Raw genomic sequence first — 12,305 nt, 5'->3', positions numbered from 1 at the left:
TTCCCATCATACCTCAGAAATAATTCCTAACACTCCTGTAGCTGCCTCAGTCAGTTCCCTCAACCCTGGGCTTCATCAAGTGAATACGAAGACGTGCATCTAAGCAGTGCCTGAGCAATCCTAGACTGTGCTGTGTGCAGGAAGCTCAGCAGCGCTACACGAAGCCAGCTCCAATCTGTCAGAGGTCCGTTCCCTCCGACATTGGTCCTGAGCCAACCCAGTCCTCAAAGCTGAACAACCACATCCATGCAACACTGGGTCTGACCTCATTATCTCCACCAGACCCCACTGTTTCTTCTCACTCTGTGCATCACAGTGCTGCAGACCTGTCTAGAAGGTTGCCACAAAGCTAATCAGATCTGCTGGTCCAGAGCTGGTTTGGTCCAACAGGCAGCTCCTCCATCCCAATACCCAGCGTAATCTCCCCTATCAGCCAAATAAGGGTGAGTTGACTAACAATCATCCCCTCTTCACTGGTCCAGTTCCAAAAAGTTGGAAAAGGAAAAAAATGACCATTAAAAATATAGCTGTTGGTCATTCCAATCTTCTTTTCTACTCTGTAATAGGCAAATGACTTGTGTGTTTATAACTGTAACCTTACAACATAGTCATGTAGCTTGCTCCCACTTTACATCTAAGAAAGAAAGGCACAGAGCGATTCAGTGACTTGCCCCGGGTCAAAAAGAACACTTGCAGAGAATTGCCAACAAGAGATGCTGGCTGTCTCATCCCAGTTCAGTGCCCCAAGTATGGCAGCATCATTTATCCAGAACGAGGGTAATCTGCAAATGAGCAATACCCATCATCTAAAGCAAACAAAAAATATCTCCCCATATCATACAGCTGAAGTAAAACACGTTTGGAGTAAGATACTGATATTTTGCTCTTACCTGTGAAGTTTGCTGGCAGAAATAGAAATGGGCTGGTGGTCAGTCAGTCAGATTTTGCCTTGGGATCCTAGGCACAGCCACAGTTATAACTCTGGCTAAAAAGGCTGAGGAATTGCTCTTTTTCATGTTTGTTTACTTTGTCAGGTGTGTTCATTAGCCTCAGATTGCATCAAGGAGCTCCCAGAAAAGCATGTGTGAGAATCACACCCCCCCTTGCAAGCTTTTCCCAATCAGAGGCCGTGTCCTTGCGCCCTTGGCTAGGGTCACGTGCCTTCCTTGCAGTATTTAAAGAGCAGCATGTGCACTGGTTATCAATCATCGGGCATGAGCCTTCTGGAGTGGAAGAGAACATTCAGAAATCACAGCTATTGCTAGAAATTTCTGAAAATCTGATTCCTCGGTGGCTGACAGGGGGTTTATTGCATTAAGGAAAAGAACAGAGTTTGTTTTGCAGTTTTTGGCAAACCTTTTCTTTGAGAACTCAATCACAGTTCAGACTGTACTGTGTTCAGTCATTTCAACTATATGATGTTTACTGAGCTGTTGTTAAACAGTGATTCATTCTAGGGAACTTCACAAAAGGTTCCAAAAACATTTAAGAAAATACTTTTAGATCTTCAAGTGACAGGCTGTTTAGCTTCTCACTGGTCCAGATGTCAATAATAATCAGATGTCAGTGCCTTGAAGAATGCCAATGCTAACTACATTTTCCAACCCCCAGCTTCAGATTTGCAAAGACAAGAACGTTTCTGCAGAGATCACCTCCTAACCAGAGACTGTCGCAGCAAATTCCCAGCCCAAAGCCTGAGGGAATACTTGAGACCCCTCTTTCCAAAGCTAATAAGTCTCTGGCAAATTGAGGCCCAGCATCCCTTGCAGGGTCTCTCAAGCCTGCCGAAAGCCAGTCTCTGCTGCTGACATGTTGACATCATTTTCCAAATATGATACATGGTGGGAGCAAAAGAATCTGCTCTGGTTTTGTAAGTAATTTTTAAAAACAGTAGTTAAGTATAGTGCCAGTGAACTGAGTCAGGGTACTCGTGCCCTGAATACAGTCAGAAGGGACATGTCATGCTCAGTTGACAGAGGAAACTTTCCCTATGCCACCCTGCCATGGTTGCACAGCTTGAAACTGGTGGGTGACTGCAAGAGATGAAAGAACTTTTTTCAGTCTCTATTTAAGTCTACAATGCATCTGGCAAGACTTCAGAAAGGGGGCTTTTGTGCCATGGGATTGTGCAGCAGAAACCGAGCAGAGGCCAGTTCCACCCAAACCTCCTGTCCAGACTACTGGACCGTGTCCAGGACCATCCCATGCTAGCTGACACAGGAAAGATGTGTTAAAGATGTGAGCTGCTTGGCTTGAACTTGAGTCAGGTGCCTATAACCAAGACTGTAGTAGCAGCCTCCATCCTCCATCAAGGACAGGTGGGAGAGAGGAAACATGATCTCGCCTGCAGTACTATCAGAGACTTACAAACAGGAGCCTTCACATCACATTCCCAATTTCTCAGCCTTTGAATCTGTCCTGTTATCATCTGACTGTACACCCCAGGAGTATATTCCTCAGCCTTAAGAGACTTTTCTTTAATTGAACCCAAATTTGAGCCTACCCTTAAAAAGTTATCTTACTGTCCACATTTAGTTCATGTCCCTTCACCCCTTCTCCTCTGCAGTTTTGGATCCATTGCAACTGAATAGGATAATTATCAAGGAAGACACACATAAACCTTCCCCTTGAAATGTGTGCATTATCAGCATCTTTCTTCCCTCTGCTTTCCCACTTTTCAGTTTGACTGAAAATGCTTTGGTTCAGAAGTGACCAAAACTATGGTAAATTTTAGGAAGGACATCAGTTACGTTTCAAGCCAGTTATTTAGAAATTATGAATACCTCACAGAAAAACCATTAAGTCTGTTGCTGGCCCAGAGGTCATGACTGAAGCGGGTTGTTTGTCCCACAAGGAAACCTGCCTCTTTCCAATTGGAAGCAAGAAATATTTTGGCAAGCAGAGGCAGCATACGTAGTAGTGTGTTCTGTCTGTGCCCAGGCTGCTTCAGTCTGATGGATGGGATTTCATTCACTCTATCTCCATAAAACTCCTTAAAATTCACTAAATTCAAATATGCAAAAAGAGAGAAATCGGAGTATAGTTATGTTCAGAGAAACAGCACAGGTTTCCAAACCAGCTCTCCTTGTTAGCATACTTTGAACCTCTTCGTCTGCAGACAGAAGGATACTTCTTTCAGAAAGCACAGAGTCTTTTTAAGCTAATATTAATCTGCTTTAATAGTAGTAGCTAGTTTTAAACCACTCCAAATCTCATCTGCATTACCAACCTTCGAGGCAGGGGCTTTCCTAAATGGCGGTGGTTGCTCGGTACCTGGGAGGCAGCGTCGTCTGTCACTTACATGTCTCCGGGGGCGGAAGGCACTGGTGTGGAAGACCTCCTGCGCCAAAGCAGGAGTCACCTCTCAGCCGTGTTGTCTCACTCTCTTGTGCTCCAAACCACTGGGGGAAGAGTGAGAGATCATTGCTGTCTCCCTTCCAAACCCAGGTACAAGCCACGTGCCTGTCCCACACGGAGAACACGCCAGATGCTCCCAAGTGATGCTGGGGAAAAAGCACAGGTGATCCACTGATTACACGATCAAGGTCTAGCCTCTGGTCCAAAACCAATTGTAGTTATTTACAGAACAATTTGCAAGAAGGGAGGAAGAAAATAAGTTTTATTTACAGCTTTCATAGATTTTCCTCCATCAGCTGCTCAGTTAAAAGAAAAATGTGCATATTAATATACACAAACATATGTAATTCCCTGAGGTCGCTGTATCCCCCATTCCAATTAATAAAACCAGAAATTAAAACCAGCATCTGTTTTCCACCAAAGATTTTATTATCGATATAGTGAGTTAGCAAACATTGAAAAAGTCATCCTGACTTTCCCATTTTCAGGAGACTTGCTTTAAAGATGCAATTTTTGAGAAATAATAATAAACTTAGTGGTTTTGCAGGATGTTAGTGAGTTTAGATTTACTCCACTTCCAGCTTCATGCTAGAAACACAAGAGCTAAGAACACATTATTTAAATATGAATAAATAAACACTGATTTCCATGGAGATGGGGCATTAAGAAAAGCAAAAACAATCACAAGGTTGATAGAAAAATCCAGACTTTGGCAATCCAGAGCTGGTTCGCTTTCTCTGCCATTTGCATTCAGTCAAGCTGTTGGCTTAGCTCTCCCTCTCATCCACTGGGAATATTTAGTCGCATATGACCAAGCTTCAGATGTTTCCCATAAGACTGCTGAGCTAATGCATAAAATATTGGGCTTAGGCTGGTGCAAAGATATTGTATGTCTGTGTAACTAGTAGCCCTGTTTTAATACTCCCTTGTAACCCAGAAACAAACAGAACAGGAGCACCTGATGTTGCTGAGAGTGTCTCGGGCAGAGACTGGAAGCAGATGTGCAGTCTTTGTCCTCCCTCTCCCAAACCACTTCAAGGCCTTGTGACAGCTGAAAGGCAACTGGTAAAATACTATGTTGTCCTTACTTGATTAGAGAAGTGTTAAAAACCTTTATGATGGGCAGAAGGCAAGTGGAAGATGCAGCAGACTTTAGCCACCACCAGGCAGGGCAAGCACGTACAGGCAGTCAGTCTTTGTCTTGTCTTGCTCAGCTGGACATGAAGGAGCCTTCATGTGGGGTTACTCCAGCATCACTGAGGATAAATTGGACCTCTTTCTCCAGAATCCCATTTGCTTTAAATTTCGTTGCATCCAGGGCATGTGACAATGGAGGAGAAAGAGCTGTTTTCATGGACGTGTCCAATCTGAAGGCTTGGAGCTTGATTCATACAAGTGCTAGTGTCCAGAAGCTACTGTAAAACTCTGGTACTTTTTTTCAGACTTTGTGCTCTGGTTCACAGCCTCTCTCAAAATTAGCTGCAACAGTGTAAGTAAGCCAGACAGTCCTAGCTGGTTGCTTTACTCCTCTGCTGACGATCATCCCTCCTACATGTTGTGGTAACCTTTGACAAACTTCTGCATCAACTTCTAAGAGAGGTTTAGACATCTCTGAAACCCTTGCAGGCAAAGTCACTGATGCCCAACTCAGAACTCATAGCAGCAGGTGATGTTTGTCTCAACAAAGATGAGCAGTACAGTGCCTGTGCTCCAGGTGAAGTATGCTTTGCCATAATTTCTTTTCCTGTTCATAGAAAGTACTGAAAGATTAAAAGAGGAACGAGATGAAGAAACATAAAGACTCTGATCTTCAGTGAAAGAAGTTGATCTGTGCTAGTAGGGGTCTGGGACCCTACTGGATTGAGAAGTCACCACCACACTGTGATTTTCCACTGGTCTGGGGTTAGAAGTGAGTTGAGTATGGTGGTACCTTACCTCTGATATGAGACTCGAGTGAGATGCTATGTTCATCACAATAGTTGATAATTTAAGTATAGGCCCTTCCCTGTCTGCTCCAAGACTTTTTGTAGAAAAGGTGTGATACATCTTTTCCTGCACATACTAAATAATCTCATTTTATTTGGAGGGATATTCAGAGCTTTTTGGTGGCCCAGCTTCATTGCTTTCTCCTAAATATTTAGCTGTGCAAGCTCATGCTGTTCAGGTCTGGAATGTCTCAAGATGGAAGAGGGAAATGAGACTGCCTGGAGCTGGGCCCAGCATTTCTCTGGCAAATGTACATCAAATAAAACAAAACATTTACAGACATAAATAAGAGATGAGAGATCAGAGGGGAAGAGGAGGGGGGGACCCAAATCTCTCTCCTGCTGTGTCCAGCTTTAACTCAAATACAAATATTAGAGATTGGGGGAAGGGGGCGGAGGAAGAAGAGAAAACGATACACAGAAAAGAATGTGAGAAAGCTGTACATTCCAGCACAATCTCAAATCTGCCAGGGAGACAAATGGAAATAAGCAGGTAACAGTGTGTGGCCTGTTATGGGAAATCTTGCATTTGCAGGAATTCTTTTCATTTCTGCATGACCATGTTTCACTGGTCTTTTTTTTTCCCCCCACCATTGGCTGATTCTGAATTCACAAGTCCTCTCTACAGTTACCCACAGCAAATATTTTGAGCAAAAGTCACTTTACAACTCACACAAAAACCTAACAGAGACCTACCAAGAGAAGCCTCTAATAGATTTACTTTAATAATAAAATGATGTCTTTTCAACCAGCATGTTTAAGGCACGTGGAAAAGGAATCAAACTTTCATCTACAGATCAGGAGGCAATTAACTCCATCTCTCTTTCAAACTTCACTTTTCTTTCTGATATGGTCAATGAGACAGCAGCTATGGTGGCGGTTTCTGGGTGGAACAGAACTGCCGCCTAATAACACGATTAAGATCTGCCACTAAACAGCAACAGGTGAGAACTTGATTGCTATGGCCTCAAGAAAGAGTCAAGGAGATGACAGAAGCAGAAGGATCTGCTTTCATTCCAGAGGTGTTCTAAGATAACAATATTTTCTTGGACTTTGAGTCAATGTGTAATGTTCTTTCAGGGAATTATGGCTTTAACTTACTTTCCATGAAACCAAAACATCACTGTAGTCATATTCCTTCTAGAAAGCAGAAATGTCTATGAGTTGCTCTCAGAGATGCATAAATAGGTACTGATTTATTTTTTTTTTTTTTCAGTTTCCCCATGATTAGGTGATTATTGGGATAGGACTGCTCATCCAGATAAATTCAAAGTACCCGTTTCAGCAAAAACGCAGCAGGTGGAAATCTGGCATAAGCAGTAATTTTCGGCATAGAAGTATCTGAACTAGGGTTCACATCATTTACCCCTGACATCAAGAAAAGGCAACTGTAGGAGTCTCAGAAGGTCCTAACTTGCAGAGAGAACCAGGCAACAGGAGACCAGGCAAACTGCCTTTAGTGGTGTTTTAAAAACAAAATTAAACCGCTTAGAAATGATTCAGTAAAAATATTGCTGAAATTTCAACAGTGGTCAAAACCAATCAATCTTAAGGCATGCTGAAAAGATCACAAAGATAATACTGAAAATATAATGGAGTTATAGGAATGACAGGAGTCCATCCTCTGAAATAAGTGTGTTCAGTTTTCTTTTTCAAAAGAAAGAGCCAAAATAAAATAGAAAATTATGAAGGAGGCACTAGGAAGATTGGAAAATTGTCCATATAAAAACATAGAGAGGGATCTAAAGAAATGGTCCTTTTAGAAGAGAAAGAAAGCAGGTGAGGGGGAATATGAGAATGCAGACATGCCTAACTGTGGAAGAGATCATTTAGGCCTACCTAATGACCTCCCTTTAAAATGTAAGACCCAGAGAGCACCCAGTTAAAGAAGCTCCAATTGTCCCACCCACCCACAGAGCTTGCCACTCACTAGTGAAACAGATAGAGCTGAAGCAGTGTTTTGAGTTACGATGTGCAGAGCACAGTTGCACAGATGGCTCCACAGGAATTTGAAAGACACGGCCCTTGTCTTGAGAACTTGCTTGAGACAAAGTGCTCATGGGAATGCGAAAAATCCAGCGGCGACTTATGCAAACAGCAGAAGTATTCTCCATAGTTAAACATGGTTATTAACATGGTGCTACCCAGGGTCCATTTTAATGGCATTTTATGCTGTACTCTGAAGCAACGAAGGCTGGGCCCAGTGATGAGCCCATGGTCTAAGCCAGCATGGCAATTCCTGTGCTTGAGTCCTGCTAGACTGACACTGCACTGAGAAGGTGCGGGTAGACATTTTGTTTTCTAAACCACTTCCACTAAGGGAAATCAGGTTCTTCTTTCTAGGTCCCAGTAGTTTTCCTTCATCTTTCCCACTGGAAAATCTCCTAAGAATTCACCAGTATTTTGCTCAGGAAAGGGCCTGCAAGCAGTACCTGCTGTGGCACTGGACAACAGGGCAGTCTCCCGCCCGACTTCCCTGAAGCAGCCGAATTTCTGCTGCCGCAGCCTCATATTTTCAGGAGAGACAGCCTCACGTGCCAGGCCCATCAGAGGGGCTGCCACTATTCACTGCTGAATTTGAATTAACAAAAGCCTTTTTCTATTCATCGTTATTCAACGGCTTTGGAATTTTCAAGAATAGAACAAATTGTAATGACCAAATTTCTGCATTCACAACAAACCAGCACCAACGAAGGGGATAATTAGTCAGATGAATTAGTCTGGGGAGAGGGAGCCAATCTGGGAAGCATGTGTTCAACAGAGCAATCACAGAGCTCTAGAGACGGGCTCACGGGTGGGTTTTCCAGGGACTGAGGGAATTATTGAAGCATCCAGACCAGCCAACAGCTGCAGTAACAAAAGCACAAACCAGATGCCAGGCTGTATGAGCTCCGGAGAAAATACGAATGAGGATCCGATGCTGAACAAGGCATGGGACACTGACGTCAACAGCGTTGCACCAGGAATACGCTTGGCCCCTGTGCAAACCCAGCTCTGCCAGAATTCCCCCGGCAAATTCCCTGCAACTCCCATCCAAACCCTCTGCCCTTTGGAGACACTGGATCCCCACTCATGTTTGTCTGCTGAGAGTACGAGGGGCACGAAAGCCAGATTTCCACTTTGTGTCCCACTGCACAGAGTATGGCATCCGCAGCAATTAAACCCAACTGGCTGCGGCTGCTTTGAACCCGGCAGCTGAGCGAAACCCAGCCTGGAACCAGGCGAGGAGCCGCTGGTTTGGGGTTTCATTGCAAACTGCAGTGAAGGCCAGGTCTGCTCACGTTCACAAATGCTTTGTCAAACTGGGTTATGCTTTGATCAAGTCTGACTGTTTTGGGAGGAAAAAAATATGCAGAGCGAAGAGATCCGGAGCTGGGTTTTTTCTCAGAGGGCTTTGTGTGGGACAACTCAGTAAATATCCAGGAAGCTCAGGCAGCCAGAGGTGTCGGGAATTTCTCTCCCATTTCCATGGGTGAGCTGGGTCATGAGGCAGGCTCTAACCTGGAATTTCAGGTCACAGTTCAGACAGGCACCTGAAAGCCTTGATCATAATAAGAATGAGCAAGGAGGGCTTGCCTGAAGCCCCCTTGCAGATACAACTGTGTCAGAGCGATAAGGAAGCCAAACGAAGCCCTGGAGTTTGAACTTGGCAAACTCAGCCCCATCTCTGGGACCTGCCAGGCCTGTGGCACTCACTCTGTGAGTGCAACCTTTCCTCTCAGACTTTTAGCTTTCTGTAGCCTGGTAAATATTGTAGAAGGTGGTGCATCACGTACAGTTTCTCAGCTCTGTGTCAGATCCCCAAAGACACCAGTCACTGAGAAGAACAAATGCTTTTCAAATCTACTCCAACAACAAACCCCTGACCTGAGCTTTTTGCATTTTCAGGAGAGGTCTGAGCCAGTGGAGGTTCTGGCAGGAGGCAGCAGCTTTATGCCTGTCCCATGTAGCGCAGTGTGCCGAGTCACAAGGGACATTTGCTCTGCAGAGACTCTGTGTTTCAATGGGTACACTGCATGTATGGCCCTGCAGAGCATATCACAGTATAAACAGAGAGCAGATGGAGCCTGAGACTTTTCCAGCTGTGAGGCTACAGAGAGCCAAAGAGGAAGCAGTGACAGCTGCTGTCCCCAGGGGACCTACCAAAGCCCCAGGCACTACCCATAGACCTGGGAAGAGGCACTCAGATGGCTGTGCTCACCCCCCTTGTCCTCCTTCATTCACTTTGTGCTAAACTGGGTGGGGAATTTTTTCCCGTTTCTTCTCTATTTTTCAAGACCCAGCCTGCTCTCTGTTCAACTTCTGCTCTCATTCCCTTCTCCTCCGCTCTGGATTTCACCTATGTGTTTCTACTGCCTCACAGAAAATACCAATCAGTGCTTGTAAGTAGCTGGGACGATGTGCAAGGGCAATTATTGTTCATCACTCTTGTGCCTCAGCTAAACAACCAGGACCCATTCAATCTGAAACATAGGCTTTAAACTCAGTAATTTCTACTGCAAATAACAATCTGAGAAGTCCTATGGCCAGAGAGAATATTCACGCAGATTATGCAGTTAGGTAAAGCCAGTGCTTGCAAAGGGAGAAGCAACTCCAGGCCTTCCAAGTACACTAGTTTCAAGGGATTCGTCCTTACTCCCACAGGATTAGCTATTATAAGGATTAAAAGCTATAGAAATAGGACGTAAGGAAAGTGGAAAATGAAAAAGTGGGGCAGGCATATTCCTGACCAACTCTATTATCTAATTGCTTTGAAAAATAGAACATTGAAGCCTCTGGTAATCATTTGTTAGGTTTTTTATTATTATATGCTTTCTCAAAATATTTGACTATATGTCATAGTTTTCACCCACACTTTCAGGGGTTATAGAAAAGAAAGGTCTCCATACAGAGTGATATCACAGCCAGCATAGAAAAAAAATCTCTGCAGCGTGGGAAGATTGAACTGAATTTAAAAAAAAAAAAGTTAGTGACTCAAGAAAAAGGGGCTGAACTGCTTTTGCCATGAGAAAAGGAACAGAGAAAAAGGGATAAAGGAAGGAAAGGAAGTAGGACAGAGCTCACTGGGGAGCACAGTAGCCAGTCTGACTTGCCAGTACTCTGGCACAAGTGCAGCGGGGGTCCAGGACCCGATTTGCGGTCCCCGGGGGTCTCTTGCCCTAGATCTAGCAGGGCCAAAGCCTTCCTCAGCTGTTCCTGAAAAAGTCAAATCTGCAGTGGTGGGGGAAGGGATGCTATTTTGCAAAAGGTTTTTTTGACAGAATCTGAGACAAAACCCATCATGTCCTGAAGGAGAGAAGGGACAATCCTGGTTAAGATCTGTGGGTGATGTCCTCTGGGATATTCTTGCTTGGTTACAGGTAGCACATTGCCAGTAAGACATTGTCAGAGTGGGAATTCAGAGAAGAGAAACAAACGGGAGAGAGAGGACTGAACTAGACTGTCAGAACGGAGCTGTCTCTGCTATTTGGCTGAGAGACAAAACAGATATGCTAGTAAGTCTGCAAATATAGCAAAAATAAGCAGATTTTTATTTTATGCATGTGAAAAGGACTTAACTAGAAAGAAAGAAAAAGACAGACGTGACTAAAGAAAAATCATGTGATACAGTAGGTCTGAAAGCTTCAGTACAAGAGCATTTTTCAAGTTAGATTGGCCAAGATACTAAGAAATCCTGCAGAGGGGCTGGGTTTGTTTTAACAGAAGAAGGGACAGGAGGGAAAAGGAATGATCTGTGATTATGTGAAATAGCAGAGATCTGTTTCATGGAATGTGAGGAAAGAGCGTCAGGTCCTTGGATAATTTCAAGGACCTAAATGTTTTTTCTGGAGTACTCAGCGCTGATGGTCTGGGGAAGTTATTCTGTTTCTTGAGCGAGGATTTACTGGGAAAGGAAATGTAAAGAACAGCCAACTCCCTGCTTTCCAAAAAGCCTGCACATTTCCACAAGAGACATGGTATTTCTTAGTTGTCCACTGAATCCTACCTCTCTACCCCACTCCATCTCAGCCCGTTGGCTCCAGCCTGGAGCTCACAGAAGTTACTAAACTGCTCAAGTGATTAAGTAACAAAAAAGTACACATGACAGAGGAAAGGTTGCGTGAAGGCATCTTTCATCACCAACTCTGTTTACCTGTCCAGCACTTCTTCCTGTACTTCACTCCCCTAATTGAATCCTGACCTAAACCAACCCATGTTTTTTAAAAAAAACTTCCACCCAAGTGACACAAGTAATCCTGCTGATTTCAGCATGCAGGAAGAAACCACTCAATGAAAGCAACAATAATGAAATCAAGCCCTAAAAGTTTAGATTAAACTATGAAAAATTGGACTAGTGACTCATTCTGCCTGGTGACTCCTCGTTTAGGATGCTGACAAATACAGCTCTGCTTGGAGATGATCTTTGTATGTGAATGCACTGGGAGGAAGGATGAAGGATGTACACCACCACCTCTCAGATGAGAAGAGAGAAAACCTGCAATGCACACCTGTGTAATGGGACAGTGAAGTGCAGCAGATTTGACTTCTTCCCAGAGTCTGTCCAGATTTCAGCCTCTGTGAAATCTTTGAATCACACCAGATCAGAAACACCCCAAAAGGACGCTGTGCATGTATCCAAACAGCTGATTTTTCGGTTCAGTCCATCTGCACAGAATTTAGCACTTTGGAGTGCCCTGGAAGCACAGCATTAGGTGCAAGAGGAGAGCTGAGCAGGGAAGTGATTTAAGTGTGGGACCCGCATCAGAGTACTTATGGGCAGCCCTTTGAAAGCCATGAAGCAAACAAACATACTTAAGCCTTTGCATTATGCCTCAGAGCAGGGCTGCACGCACGGGTTTCCCAGCAGCAGGGTCCTGTGCCGAACAGTGCCTCCCAGCAGTGGTTGGGAAAGCAAGAAGCGCGTCATTCGTCTGAAGGGAGGCAGGCAGGGTGGCAGGTCACCCAGCCCTGCTGGGGCAGCCC

This window comes from Charadrius vociferus, unplaced genomic scaffold (genome assembly GCF_000708025.1).
Source record: "Charadrius vociferus isolate BGI_N301 unplaced genomic scaffold, ASM70802v2 scaffold111, whole genome shotgun sequence".
In the NCBI taxonomy this organism is placed as follows: domain Eukaryota; kingdom Metazoa; phylum Chordata; class Aves; order Charadriiformes; family Charadriidae; genus Charadrius; species Charadrius vociferus.
Note: the sequence above shows the minus strand (reverse complement) of the source record.